Below are 14,678 nucleotides of genomic sequence, written 5' to 3'. Positions count from 1 at the left end.
CTCCTCTCCATTCAGCTCCTTTCAAAGATGTGTCCATCAATAAACAAGCAGCACTGTACAACAAACAAGAAGCACAAGCTTTCCTGACCCAAAAAGCATGCTCAACCTGTTGCAAATGTTGAAAATGTAGGCAGCTCTGTCATTCACCAACCCCACAATCCCTTGTAGAAACACAAGTCATTATTGTAAGGCCAATAAAATCTGGTGTGGATGAATGCATTTCCCCACCTCACTCTAGCTGACAAATGATTTTATCCATTTTGTTTTAGAAATGAAGCAAATGTTTTTCCAATATAAGTGAATCCAACACTTGACAGCCAAACAAAAAACGTACACTGGACTGAAATCTAGGCAGTTACATATATTGTTCAAACCCCAAATCAGAAGTCCCATATTTCATTTATGACTTGCAAAGTCAAAGCACTGGCTAGAAGAATGCCAGTTACACAGAAAAAAAGTATTTCTATTATAACGGTATCTCAGAACAATAAATGTTCACTAATTAATAAATTTTGACCACTTTGTGGATGGGTGCCCATGACAGAATTTCCAGTTAGAGACAAGATTTGGAAAAGAAAACAAATTATTCTCCTGTTCAAAGATGAACTCCATTTTTCTTGACTGTCATTTGACCTCTACCACCTCTTATTTGGTGACAAACCAAATTCTCAACAACTGAATCTCTTGTAATTTGTTGGTTATAGTCAAGACCAAGGCTTCCACCTTAAATGCCATAAAAATGCTGTGTATGTGAGTATGATTTCATTTAACAATGACCTGCAGTCTTGGATCTGACAGAAGGTCTTGATTTCCAAATGTTTTTCCTCACCTGACTAGTCTCCTTTTAGATTTTTGTATTTTTATTTCTGGCTCGTGCTTATTTTTGTCTCCCTTATTTTGTTGCTGTAGAACAGTGATATGAAAACTACTGCATCCAGGCTTGCTTTCAAAGTAAGCATATTGAGTGGTTAGCCTGGCTCATATGTTCTTGCTTACCTCACAGATTTCTGTGTTATTGTTAGTTTCTTCTACTAGCATAGCAGTCTTTTGCCACACACATACACACACTTTTACAATAAGCTCACAACTTATGAAACTTGCAAATCTCACATTCTGTCAAAGCACACAAATTCCTTAATTTCCTCATTGTGAAGCAATGCACAGGGTCCATCACATAACATCTTTTTAATCAAAAAGCAGTATTTTTACATAAGTGGAACAAAAAAAATTAGTAATATTTGCCATTTTCAGTTTTGTCAAAAATACACTAGGCTACTAAAGCAATTAACCCCAATCGAAATCAGTTCATTTTGAAATGACAAAACCTGTCTAGTTTTGCCAGCAACAAACCTAATGAAATATATGAAAAGCCACAGAATTAAGTATGAATAATTTCTACAATATGAAACCATTACCTCATCAGACTAAAGCTGTCATTTTGTATTTTATGATGAAATACCTGGCACATGAATAGCACAAACATCTTACTGAACAGTAGGTCTCCCCAGTTCATCTCACTTAGCAGGCAAGCGTCAAAAACAATTACTGTATTGCCTTAGAGGCAGTAAGTGAAATTCTTGGAAGTAGCATATGACATTTTAAAAGTTTTTCAAAAGGTGGAAATAATCAAAGAAGACATCACACAGATTTTAGTTGCTGTAGTTGAGAAAGTCAACGTTTTCAATGGAAGTTGTGCTATCCCTTGTCCAAGTTTTCCCCATCCTGTATCTCAGAAAATATGGGTTTGTACACACTAAAAACAAGGTAAACCAGCCTGGTCATTCTCAGGCTTTTCACGTGTGGCAAAAATAAGAGGACATATGTGGTTCTAAAGCACCGTCCTTACACTCCACCACTTCCAATTCTGCAAGAGATTTCAGGCTGTAATGTGTTAATCATTACTACACGCTCTAATAGTACTTCCTATTTAATCAGGAGAGAAAAAAAAAATCCCCTCTAGAATTACAATAAATAACTACAGTTTTGTTTTAAATGAAATGATGTAGTTTATATCTGACCTGAGTTTCAGTCTTTTCCTAGTGGGAAATATAAATTCAGCATTTGGATACATAATCCTACAGCTCTCAGAAGAAGCCGACTCCACCGCGAACACTTTACATGATTTATAGCTCTCCTCCAGATTCAGATGACAAGTCTCGGCGGAGCAGGTGCAACGGGGTATTTTTTCCTTCCTTCAGACATCATTCCCTCGTATGTAAATTAATTAGCAAGTCTTCCTCACTTTCGCGTAAGCGGGGAAGATGAAGCTAATGGAATAGCAGCGTTTGGTTTCTCACGAGGAGCGGGTGACCCGGCGGAGGGAGGGAAGGAGGGAGGGATGCGGGGAGGGGGCTCGTTGTTGTTACTGCTGGAGCCACAGCGATTTCGACAGCGTCAGCGGCGATAAAGTGAGCCTGGCTCCCGCGCACTTATGCCAAGAGAGCGATTTTTAAACCACGGGCAGGATTCGGAGGAACCTCGGGGACGCGAAGCGAACACACCCCGCACACCTCCCGCGGCAACCCCAGCCTTCCCGTCCCCCTGCCGGCAAGTTGGAGCTGCCCTGCCCGCGCCCCGCCTGCCCTGCCCCTTCCCTGGCTGCCGGGGGACGGGGAGCGCGTCCCGATGCCATTACCTCCTCCGGAGCCATGGAGAGCGCCGCGGCCGCGGCTCGCCCTGCGCGGAGCGGAGCGGAGGGGCCGGCGCTCCCCGCGCTCCCTCACCCGCCGCGCCGCGAGCCACTGGCACAGCCCGCTCCACATAAATGCATTAACAGCAGCCACATCATGATTAATTCATCAGTCCCAGTGACCAGGGGAGGAGGCAGGCGCGGGGGCTGGGGAGAGGCAGGGCGCACGGGACGGTCCCTTCTCCCGGAGTTCGGCCCCTGGCTCAGGGCTCCGCCGGCGCGGAGGGAGGGATGGATGCCGCGCCCGGCTTTCCGCGGGTGCCCGTGCCCTGAGGAAGGGCGGGGTTCCCCCGGACAGGTCACCGGGCGGCAGCCCCGCTCCCGGCCGGGCGGGGATGAGCGAGGTGACCGTGGGAAGTTGGGAAGGCTCCGCGCCGCGGAGCGCCCTGCAGTCGCCGCTGAGCTGGACGCGGGAGCATCCTCAGCTCCACGGGAGCTGCAGCCCCTCCTTGTCTCCTGGCTGCCAGCGGCCCGCCGGGTGCCTTGGCGGTGGTGCAGCGCCCCGGAGCCCCGAGCTGCCGGCGCGGAGCGGCCAGCCGGGCAGTACGAGCATCCCGGGCATCGGTGCGGCCGTGATCACGGTAGCAGGACTAAGCTCACTTGCACAAATGTGTCCAAAAACCCCTCCTCAGCCTCGGTGAAAACAACTGCTCGGCCACGCGCCAGTTGCTGGAGCCAGGTTTTTCCGCGCAACACATCACTGGTGTCCGTCCATGTGAGCTTGCCTTGGTCCGCTGAGGCAGCAAGCCCGGCTCCTTCCCAGTGCTCCGGCACAGAGCTTCGCTGCCCTGTCTTCTGAGGGCAGCGCTGATTTCTTCAAACACTGTTTGGTAAACTAGCTGCGCGCTGGACTTTGAGCTTCTTCACAGAAGGAGCACAAGACCACCGTGATTTTAAATGTTTCATAACAGCTGTTAAATGCAGAAAACCCTTTGCATTTCTCTGCCTTCATTTTCCACTCCAAACATAGGTAGAAGTCGTCTAGGTCCACTGTCCCCCTCCAATATCTAATACAAGATGTACCTTACAACACCAAGCAAGATGTCACCTTACCTTCTTAGTCAGGTAGATCCCTAGTCAGGTGATGAAATTTACATAGAACAGATGATTTATCACTCATCACTGCCTCACTTCATCTATAAAACCAGGTTTGCCTACCTATTGTCATACTCCAAGGGAATGTATTTGAATAGGATATTATCATGGTTTAACAATTCCTTATCGATCATGTGCCAGGAGCAAAAATCACCTCTTGTGGATTTCAGATTAGCAAAGAATCTTCAAGCTGACACAGCTATGTATAGAGATTTCCAAGTACCAGACAGAGTTCATAAGCTTTACCTAGAGAGATTCCCCAAATTGTCACAAGCCCTGAAACAGGTAATCATAGGCAAAGAGGCTTAAAGCTGTGTAAGGAAGAAGAAGAAAATAAATGAAGAAGTAGAGCAGTTTTGTGGGAAAAAATCATTTACATGACACGTTACTTTTCCTTTTGTGTTATGCTGTAGACTTTTTTTGCTCATACACAAAAGAGCAATTAATTCCACAGTTAAGGCTGTGTTGTGGTTTGCACTTATAGCAGGAGTAAAAATCTCTAGGTTCAATACTGGAGTGGTGCACTTAGACTACACAGCACAATAGCACATAAGAATTACAGTTGAATTATCTTCTAAAAATAATACATACATGTCTTCTACAGAGAAAAATCTTAATTGTCCTCTTTTTCCAGATTTTCCCATTTTCATCTGTGAATTCTGAAGGTTCCTGTATATATTGGAAGGCATCCATCCTGTAGGAAAAGAATACAAATAAAGCTGATTTTGAACTTTTAAAAATAAGTAAAGATAGGGTAACACAGACTATATCCACCATATTATTTCATTGCACTTGGTACTGGTATTCCAAGATAAGTACATAATAGCAGATTGAATTGTTGTACCTACTTTTTTTTTTTTTTTTAAGGATTTTATCAGACTCAAATGTTTCCTGCAAAAATTGATGTACTCATCTAAAAACATAAAAAAATGGAACTTGATTAAAACTTCTGAATCACCAATCTAAAACTGCTTTTTAGCAGACATTACCTAACATCTTCTGTAATCCAGTGCTTCATCTTAAAATCAGTTCATTTCACTCTTCCTAGTGAAGGCAGTGCCTGACCATGCACTGGCTTCCCTGATTAGAAATTGTCCCATTTGTTTCTCTCCCCAGAACATTCTAAGTATTATTCTTTTTTTGCTCACCTATTGCTGTATTTGTATACAACACTCATGTTGTTCTTCAGTTGAAACAGATTCTCTTTCAATCTCTTTCCATAATCAAATTCTGGATTTCCCTGATGATGCCTATGACCTATTACAATTTGAATTAGTAATTTTTCAACTCTGACAGATGGACAGAGCTTTATACATGACATTCCAGTAAACTATTATTAGTAAGGCCCACAATATCACCTCCATTTAAGTCCTGATAAAGGTGGGCTTTGCTTCACTTTCTTTCTTGACTTCCTATGTAGATAGACTTGGTGTTGAGCACAGGAAAAACCAAAAGCTTTCTCATGCTGTACAACTTTTGACTCTCAAATTACTGGATTATACCAAAAGTTTTTATCTGGCTCCGGTGCATAATCTTGTATAATACAGTGCCATTTATTGGCTCCAGTATTTTGTGTGTGCTATTAACAAGCTACAAATCAACACCAAATTATACATTTTCTTATTTTCTAAGATTATTAATTAATTTATTAAGGAATACAGAAATAATGAGAACTAAGTCTTAACAAATCTTGCAAATTCCATTTATGCATTGATCACTTTTCAGCATAAACTGTCTTCCTTTGCAGGTCCTTACCCCTACCCACAATTTTTATACAGGTTTTCTTGTCTTCCATTTCAATAGCTGCCCCCACACAGGTGACTGCTTCCAGGTTAAACTCTGGAGAAAGCAAAGGTGATAAATGAGATGGTGTATGAGGTGTCACCTGTTACAGAGTTTGGGATAAAGATGTAGTATAATGAAAAACAAAGGAGAAAACCACTCATGAGTAGCCTGGTAAAAGTTATCTCTCTGCTGTGCTACATTTCTACATTAAAAATGGCCTGGCACTACAATTCAAAGAAAAATCACCATGGCTGGAGAGGGTGGACCTATTCTCTATGCTTTTCACTAGTTTCTTCTGTTGTTGGAAATTCTCCAGGTTCTTTATTACAGAACTCACTTGCCTGGGCAATTTTTCACGTGTCATCTCAGTGAGAGGGGTAGAATTATGTAACTATCAAAGTATGCAGAACTTCAAAGCCTAGATTTATCTTATTATTATTATTTACTGAAGTGCAAATTTATGTTTCTATGAAATTATTAATATCCTTCCTGATACCTTATTGTTATGAAAAGATGGATGCATAGTTCCAGTACCACAACATTTGAAGTTATATGGACACAGATTCATTAAAATATTTCAAGTAATATTTATTTTTATATTGTGAATCAAGTTTCAGTGCTGCCACTTCTAGACATTTGGTCTTGGTGTATCTCTTCCTAAAACTTGGGATGAAATCTCAATCACTCAAAAATCAAATAAATTCTTCCAGTTAATTCATCAGAGCTAGGATTGCATTTGCTGAATTTTCTCCAAGGTTTCACTACATTTGACATGAAATCCCTAATTACAACAGCTTATATTAAATATAAGTCTAGGTTTATTTCTAGAAAATAAATTATATTGAAGGAAGAATATTGCATGATAGAGTCAATCCTGATATAATAAAACTAAAAGCAAATGATAATAGTACATCTATATGAAATATCCCTGGCCTGAAGACCATATGACATTTTCTTGATTCAAGGCTTAATATTCAAAGCTTGGTCACAGTTATTCATCTGTTAAGGTTCATGAAGTTGGTCTGATTTATGACTAATTCTGGCTACTTCATGGAAACTGTGGTTTCAGATGAATTATGATTATTTCTTTTCAGTCTGAGGCACAGACTATAACTCAAGGCATAAAGAGTGTCTTTTGCCTTGATTTTCAACTAATTTTCAGTGAATTAAATATCTGACAAATAAGGGGGCAAGTCTACCTTTTGGAATTCAAAGCACTAGTGTTAATTACGAGTGAGTTTGACTCGACTTTCCTCATTCTCCAAAGAACTTCTCAGCTTTATAAAAGTCAGATTATGTAGACAAATGTGGATTTCAATCTCTATAAAACTTATGGGAAATATATCATATAAAAACTCAGGGCTTGACGTAGGTAACCTCTGTTATTCCATAAAATAAAAACTCTGAAATATTCCAGAGAAGTGCACCTTCTCTCATGTTTATCTGGTCATTGAGGATTGTAATTTCTGACATCTTAATTTTCATGAAATGATTTTTTCTTACTGAACTCAGAAAAACTGTTAGAAATCCTTACTAGCTGTAAAGGAATAGACACAAAAAACTGATAGGACACCAAAACTGTTGAAAGATGACTGACTTCTTTTCTGAAAGAGGGGCAGTTCTGTCATTCCTGAAGGGTTACTGAGGCATTCCAAACAAGTGTAGATAATTTTTGAAACTGAAACACTTCACTATATACATTATTTCGGATTTTAAAAATTGCCCTCAGTTTCAAATACCCTCACTCATATGTCAATTATGTTACCTTAAATTGTGTCACCAGAGGCAGTGAACTGAAGAAAGAGAGAAAATGGGAAGGGTGACTGAAAAATCACAGCAAGAAATAAGATGATCCAAAAAACCACATTACTCCAAATTGCTTGTCCAGCTGAGCTGTACCTTTTGCAGACTCAGAGCAGACTGTAACTAAGGTGCAATTTCTATTGTAGTTCTCTCACCCTGAAAACAACCCAAAACGATCTATACAAAGCTAGGGCAAGTTGCAGACAAGGCTGGTGTCTACAACCTCCGAGCATCCTCCTGAAGCTGTGCAATTTGCTAAAGAGTAAAGCATGTTGCAGGCTTGCCCTTCAGAACCTCAATGCATTTCCTGCTGCTGAAGGAACAGGCATGAAATCAGTAGAAGGAAAACTCACTACACCACAAGACTGAACCAATACCATTATTGTTTTGCTAGCCCTGATGTTTCAGCTGAAATGTGGTTTATAATGCTGCAAAATTATGGGTCAGGTAAACCTCATTGCAGCTCTTGGGTATAGCTGTCCCTCTTCATTTAAGATAGATGTAAGAACTCATTATGCTCCTTTGCTGAAACAGGTAACTGAAATGACTTTAGTCTCTAAGCCCCAAACACAATTACACATCTCTGTACAAAACAAAAGCTTGGAAAAGCCAGGTCAGAATGAGAATTAAGTAGGTGGAGTGTTTTTTCTGTTTTTTAAGAAGGATATAAATGAAAGTGACACAATGTATGTAGGCTATGCATGTAGGACGTGTATAAATATGGAGAAAGAGGAAATATGTAGAAGCTCATGTCAAATTAATGCCAAAAAACAGGTTCCGAGGAGTAAATCTAGACAGACTTTGAGCTGCTGGCACAAATTGCCACGGGTTGAATCTCTGAAAAATAAAAAGCTTTTTCAATATGTACAATTTCTGCTATGCTCAAAGAAAGATTTTTTTAAAGGTTGCTTCTTAGGAATAGGACTGCGCTGATAAAAGATCAATCTCTCTTAACAGCTTCCCTATCTAATGGAAATAATCAACAAACCTCCACCTTTTGACCAGCTGTTGGGCACAGTAACAAAGCTAGACTCATTTACATCTGAGTCATAGATCTCAGATGTAAATATACATGCTATTATTAAAGATATAGATCTCAGCTAGAAACATACATATCATGATTAATTGATTTACAGAATTCCCACCCCATATTTTCAGAGGTGTGCCTTCCCTTAAGTTTCCTAAGTATCATTTATGCTTTGGGAGCTGTGACTGCTATATCTGGCTTTCAAATACCCCAAGGAACTACTAAATCAAAAAGACATTCCCATACAGGAGAAAAATATTTTAATTCTCAACTTCTATATGAAGATTTGATGTCTGTAACCTCCCCAACACACCTACATCTCTTCTCCTGCATGTCCAGGAAAAAAAATAAGAGAATGTAGGCAGGTATCTTTTGACTTTGCCCCCAGGTGCCTTGAAAGAAGCTTAGAAAAGGAGAGTCTTTTGGGGTAGTGGGCTGAGAGTGGCTTGGAGCAAGAAGTGAATAAATACTCCAGTGCCTTGTTCAAGGAAATAGGATTTTGTATTTTTTTGTAAACAAACAGAAGCATCTCAAAGAAACAGCCATACAAGAGGACCTAGCTTTACAAAAGCCATCAAGTTTTGACCCACTGTTAAACTTGTCAAAGTACAAGTACATTCCTGATTTATACAGTCCAGGAAACAGTTATCTCAAATTATCTTTCCCAAAGGAAACTCTGACAGTAATCCACATAGTGCAAGTGATTAATTTTTTCAGTGCACATGTCACTTCTGACTTCATTATTAATCAGTAGCTTTTTTTTTATACCTGTACATCAATGAAAAAAACTTACATGGAAGATGCAACACACTCATGAATGAAGCAAAATATTTAAAATGTCCAACTCTGAGCTTTCTAAATCTCACAGTATCAGTCAGGACTCACAAAATCCTTAAGGTTAACACCCAAGAATGGAATGCAATTTTTTTTCACTTTGCTAAATAAATGCACAGCACAGTGTAAAACGGTCACATAAGGACAGTTTAAAATAAACACACATACGTATCATATGCAACAGCAAAAAGAGACATCTTGCAGAAGAAAACAGTGATTGCTCAAGTGCTCAGTACACAAAAATGGAATACTTCACATGCTGGAACTGATCAAAGGTCCAGTACTCTGTCTCTGGTGTGTGGTTCATCCACGTTCCTATCCTTGGCCAGATGGTTAAAGGCTGTAAGTGAGTGTGTGTACAAAGTGGTCCTTTCAGAACATCCTCCTACCTTCTGGCAGCATAAAAGTATTAAAAGTATTATTTTCTGAAACAGATTTTCTGCACAGACCTGTCATGTTTCATAGCCATGCATGGATTCAATGAAGGAAGAACAACACAAGCAATGATTTATCCTTTCTGAAGAGGAACTGTCACAGCTCCTGAATTTTCTGTGCACCACATGCAGCACTCTGGGCTTTCCTGAGAAGTCTCCTATCTAATTACTCACCAAGTTCAACTTGCTTAGCTCATGAGACCTGACAAAATCACAGCCTGATGTGGAGCAACTGGGATTTAAGTCTCATTTATAAAACTTAATTGGGAGGGTTTTTTCTTTCTTTCAATTTTTTCCACTTCTTCACTCTTAAAATCACATAACATCCACATATGCATGTACAAACACACAAAACAAAGAGTAAAAGCAAACCACAACAGTCAGTGAAGTTACTTGCTATAGAAATAGCAGTGCTGGTATTAGCACTTCAAAGGGAAAAGCTATTTTAAAATTTAACTGCCTGGCAGATGCAGCAGATATAGGACAGGGACCAAAGAGAGGTAAGGAGAGAGGGAGAGTAGGAAGAGGAGAAAATAAGCGGGAAAGGGTAGAAAAACAGATGAATGGTGCATTAATTAAAGGTAAAAATAGCCAAACTCTATACTGGCAGTAACATTTTGGCAATGTAGAATGCAGTAGCAAAATTCCAATTGACTTCATGGAAATCTGGTTTTCGCTCTGTATCAATAGTTTTACTCTCGTGTACTGCGATGTGTCAACACAATTCCTCAATGTAGTTAGTTCCTTTTAGTTCATTCTTGCCAATATTTTTTTCTAGAATTATTCTACAAATGTTGTAAAGGCAAAAAGGAAACGAACCTTAACTACTGGGTTTTCAGTATTACATTGGAAAATGAGGATAGTTAGAAACCTGTTAGTTTTTATGGCACAAATTGCTATTCACACAGATGGTATTATACAAACAATAAATAGTCATTCATCATATATTAAACTCCTGTATTTTGAAGCAACAGCTACAAAGTTTCATCCCCCCCATTCCTGGGATTTGTTATCATCTTCTACACTGCTGAACTCCAGAGGCCATAATGATTTCAAAGGGAGGGATTTAAAATCATCTGTTTAGTCTGTAATGCAAGATATATGGGATGGTTAGTCAGTCTACACTGATGCATAACTGATTATTACTGAGGCTCAAAAAATATTAATGGAAAAGTGTTTTACATACAGTCAGTCTGATTGCTGTGGTAACACTGAATAACCTGAGCTGGTTCATTAAATCCATCCATGATAGAACTTTTTCTGTTTCAGTTCTTTGACAATAGTGGTAATAATCACATAGACAAGTCATTAGTCTATTACGACTCTTTAATTTGCTCTTGGATCTGTTCTGAGCAGTTTAGGCAGCATGGTTAAAAAGTTACTACCCCTGCCTCTGTTATTCCAGGAGATTTTTCTTATAAAGGGCATTACAGCAAATATGAAGAAATATACCCACATCAAAATAATTTAGAGGACCACCTTTGCCTTGATATCAGCAGCCCGTTGTGTAAGCACTGTGTGACACCACTCACAGGAAGCTTTGAAGGAAAGGAGATGGATCCTTTCTCAGGGCTCCTAAAACAACTGAGGTAGTTGCAAACACTTTTAATGGGGAATCAGACTCCATGAATCAATGCAAAATTGTCTTGGCATATGGGTCTATAGGATCAGAAACAAATTAATGACTCCAAATGTATGACCTTGTGGAGAAGCTCTGGATAGAGGGAATAGCAAAGGTTAACCCATAAACTTATGGGATCATAGTTCAAGGACTGAACTTTGCACTTTATAAGGACTGCAAAAAGATGATGGGCACAATTCCAGGTTAGGTTTTTTGCAGATAATTTTGTGTCTTTTTGATAGACAGAAAAAATGAGAACATAGTAGTCTATAAGAAATAAGATGTTCCTTATTCAATTTAGTGTGTTTGTTTTTCTGAAAGTTTCTTTAAACTCAGCATTCTTCCTGTAGGTGCACAAGAAATGTTGCATGGGGATTTGATTTATCCAAACATTATGGAATGGTTAGCATGTTCTTATCAGGATTAAAACTGACTATGGCTTTAGACAGTAAAAGATACAGAAGAGACTAATACAAATAATTGAGTAAATCTACAGTTTTCAAGTGTGTAGTCTTACCAATGAGCCATATGCAACAGAGACTGAGAGATGATTACATTAAGAATAATCACAGAATCATACCTTTATGTTGCTCACTCCATCTTTTATGTGTTTTCTCTTCTCCATGTTTGTAAAGTTCAGACCTTTTAAAATTCCTCTATCTGTATGGCTGAGTTAAAAGTTCTTTAATTAGATTTCTAAAAAGTCAGTGGTTTTGCTTCATGGCCTCAAATGTTGAATCCCTTGGCTGAAAAAAAAGGCTTTGTAGCAGATAAGTTTCAGGGAAAAACACTTAAAATAAAATGCTCATGGTCAAAATAAAGGAATGTATCTACACAGCCAGTTATTTAATGTGTAAAACCATGCAGCCTTCATTTTCACATATGTAGCTGTAATCATTCTGGATTAAATAAATCTGAGTGAATGTAGAAGGTTCTAAACATAAAATTATGAACAAATAATACTTGCAATACTTCTAAGTAAGGTACTTACACTTTGTTCAGCTCTCAAACTTCTTTATAGGCTTAGCCCACATTATGGTAGCCTAGAGACTGAATCTGCCACATCTCCTTAAATACACTGCAGGTTTCAAAGTTAAGAGTTCTCAACTCTGGAAGTCCTGCTTTCGCATTGAACACATTTTCATTTGTTTACATGTACATCACATCTCTGTCTGCATTTGTAGAAATCAGCTGAGATTTTATCATTGAAACTGTTGGACGCTGGAGGTGAATGAGGAAATACAGACATTGTGTACTGAGGAAATAACAGTAGTTTTTTAAAAGTGTGGCCCTGGACTTCATTCAGGTTTTGATATTTGGTCTCTCTGCAATAGTTTTTATGTAGTTTTTGATGTTTCAGTTAGATTTTTTTCTTGGTAAGTATATACAGTAATTGGGTCATTTTAACACTTCAGAGCACCATGGAATATTTTAACTAAATAGAATCCACCCCTCTTGACCTCTAAACCACCAAAGACATTTACTCAGTGATTATTTTAGTCTTTAAAAAAGAAGGTTAACCTTAAAAGAACAACTTACTACACTTGTCAAAGAAAAAGAAATCACTGGAAACAAGAAAATAATGGTATCTGTATTCTCCTGATGTTAATTATATGCTTTGTCGTTGATTCTACTGTCAAATAATAAACATAATCCTCTGTAGACCAACCTGGCTTTCAGTTTGGGATACATAACTCATGTTACAGTCAATTCTTTCACATCTGTGCCTGAAACAGAGGAGACCTGCTTAATTAGACTCCCCTCCAAAAGCCACAAAGAATAATTGCATTCCTAGGTTTTTAGGTACCACATAGTGTTCTGAACACAAAACTAAAGTCATAGGAGCAAATAAACCCTCCACACTAATATTTCATAGGCAAAGGCTACCATGCAGGTTAACACAGAAAATAATGGATCTCTTTGCCTCAGAGTTTTTTGCAGACAGACTTAATTGCTTATTAACTCTACAGGTAGAGATAATTACAAAGATTTAAACATATGCCTTCAATTTTGACATGTCCAACCTATGCAAAACTGAGGCCTGATTTTTCTGAGTGGTTTGTGCTTCAAAACCCAGCTGATGTTGAAGTGGTAAATGTAGGTAATCATCCCCTAAAAGATATTGTTATACTAAATATAGGTCTATAATAAATACTTTAAATAATTATAAGAATGATATTCTTATACTAAGGTAGTTTAACTGTATTAGGCACACTTAAAAACCATAAACATAAGTAGTAAAATTGTATTTTTTTTGTTGTTGTTGTTGGTTTCTGTTTCTTTTTTTTTTCTGGGTACTTGAGAATTTTGGGCATGCAAGGTTGTTGTCCTGTATCGAGACAATCCTATATGAAAAATCTCCAACAGAAGAAGGAGAAATCTGATTTGAACTAAAAGACTGAGTCCAGGCCAAATGAATGACTAAACGAGATGATATTGACAGAGGATATATTGACACTGTGTTTTACAACAGACACAGTGTCAGTCTCGTATGTTTTGAGCTGAATAAAGGAAAGCATCTTCCCAACAGGAGCCATGGACTGCTGTGATGCAGAGTGTTGGAGCTACTGAAGCTCTGTGGCTGCCTGAGGGCTCATGTTTGGCTCATGCTGCTTCAGAGAAAGGGCAGGCAAAAATCATGTTTGCCTTTAAAGGCTCATGTTAATTTATCTAACAGTGGAAGAACTAGCCTCAGAACTAAACTCAGAACTAGCCTCAGCTGTTTTTGCTGGATATTATGGTCAATGCTTTGTGTGAGGAGACGTGAATCTTGACTCCATGTTTCAGAAGGCTGGTTTATTATATCATGATATATATTATATTAAAATTATATACTAAAACTATACTAAAAGAATAGAGAGAAAAGGATTCATTAGAAGGCTAGAAAGAACAGGAATGGAATGATAACAAAGGCCCTGACTCCCAGAGAGTCTGAGCCAGCTGACTGTGATTGGCCATTAATTAGAAACAACCAACATGCACCAGTCCCAGATGCACTTGTTGGTAAACTATGTTCAGACCACATTCCACAGGCATCAGATAGTTAATTGTTTACATTTCTTTTCTGAGGCTTCTCAGCTAGAATAGGAGAAAAATCCTAGCAAAGGATTTTTCATAAAATATCATAGCTATAGAATATGAATTACCAAAACTTATTTTTGTAATTATGATTTTTAAAAAAAATATTATGTACCTTATTTTTCTGTCTCCTGAGGAAGCTGATGTTTTGTTCAGCTGTAATGTGGGTAATATAGATCAAGTTGTTCACAGAAGTTTATTTCATGACGTATGCAAAATCATGATCTAAAGCAATACTGACACACTTAAAGTTGAAAATTTTCCTTCTCTACCCCCAAATTAGCCAAGTTACCAAGGATAAACTGATTATTT

The 14,678-nt window shown here is 38.6% G+C and overlaps 1 protein-coding gene across 1 annotated transcript in view; it reads right to left on the bottom strand.

Annotated features, from left to right (window-relative positions):
* The window catches only part of LOC121341881 (heparan sulfate glucosamine 3-O-sulfotransferase 1-like), a 44,240-nt gene extending 42,136 nt beyond the window's left edge, over positions 1-2,104 (bottom strand). Inside the window, exon 1 of the mRNA XM_041415789.1 lies at positions 2,019-2,104. The gene's annotated coding sequence lies outside the window, so the exon portion shown is untranslated. The remainder of the gene's footprint in view (positions 1-2,018) is intronic.
* Between the last annotated feature and the right edge of the window lie 12,574 nt (positions 2,105-14,678).

This window comes from Onychostruthus taczanowskii, unplaced genomic scaffold (assembly GCF_017590055.1).
Source record: "Onychostruthus taczanowskii isolate IOZ18803 unplaced genomic scaffold, ASM1759005v1 scaffold5, whole genome shotgun sequence".
NCBI lineage: Eukaryota > Metazoa > Chordata > Aves > Passeriformes > Passeridae > Onychostruthus > Onychostruthus taczanowskii.
Note: the sequence above shows the minus strand (reverse complement) of the source record. Positions and strands in the feature narration are given on the sequence as shown.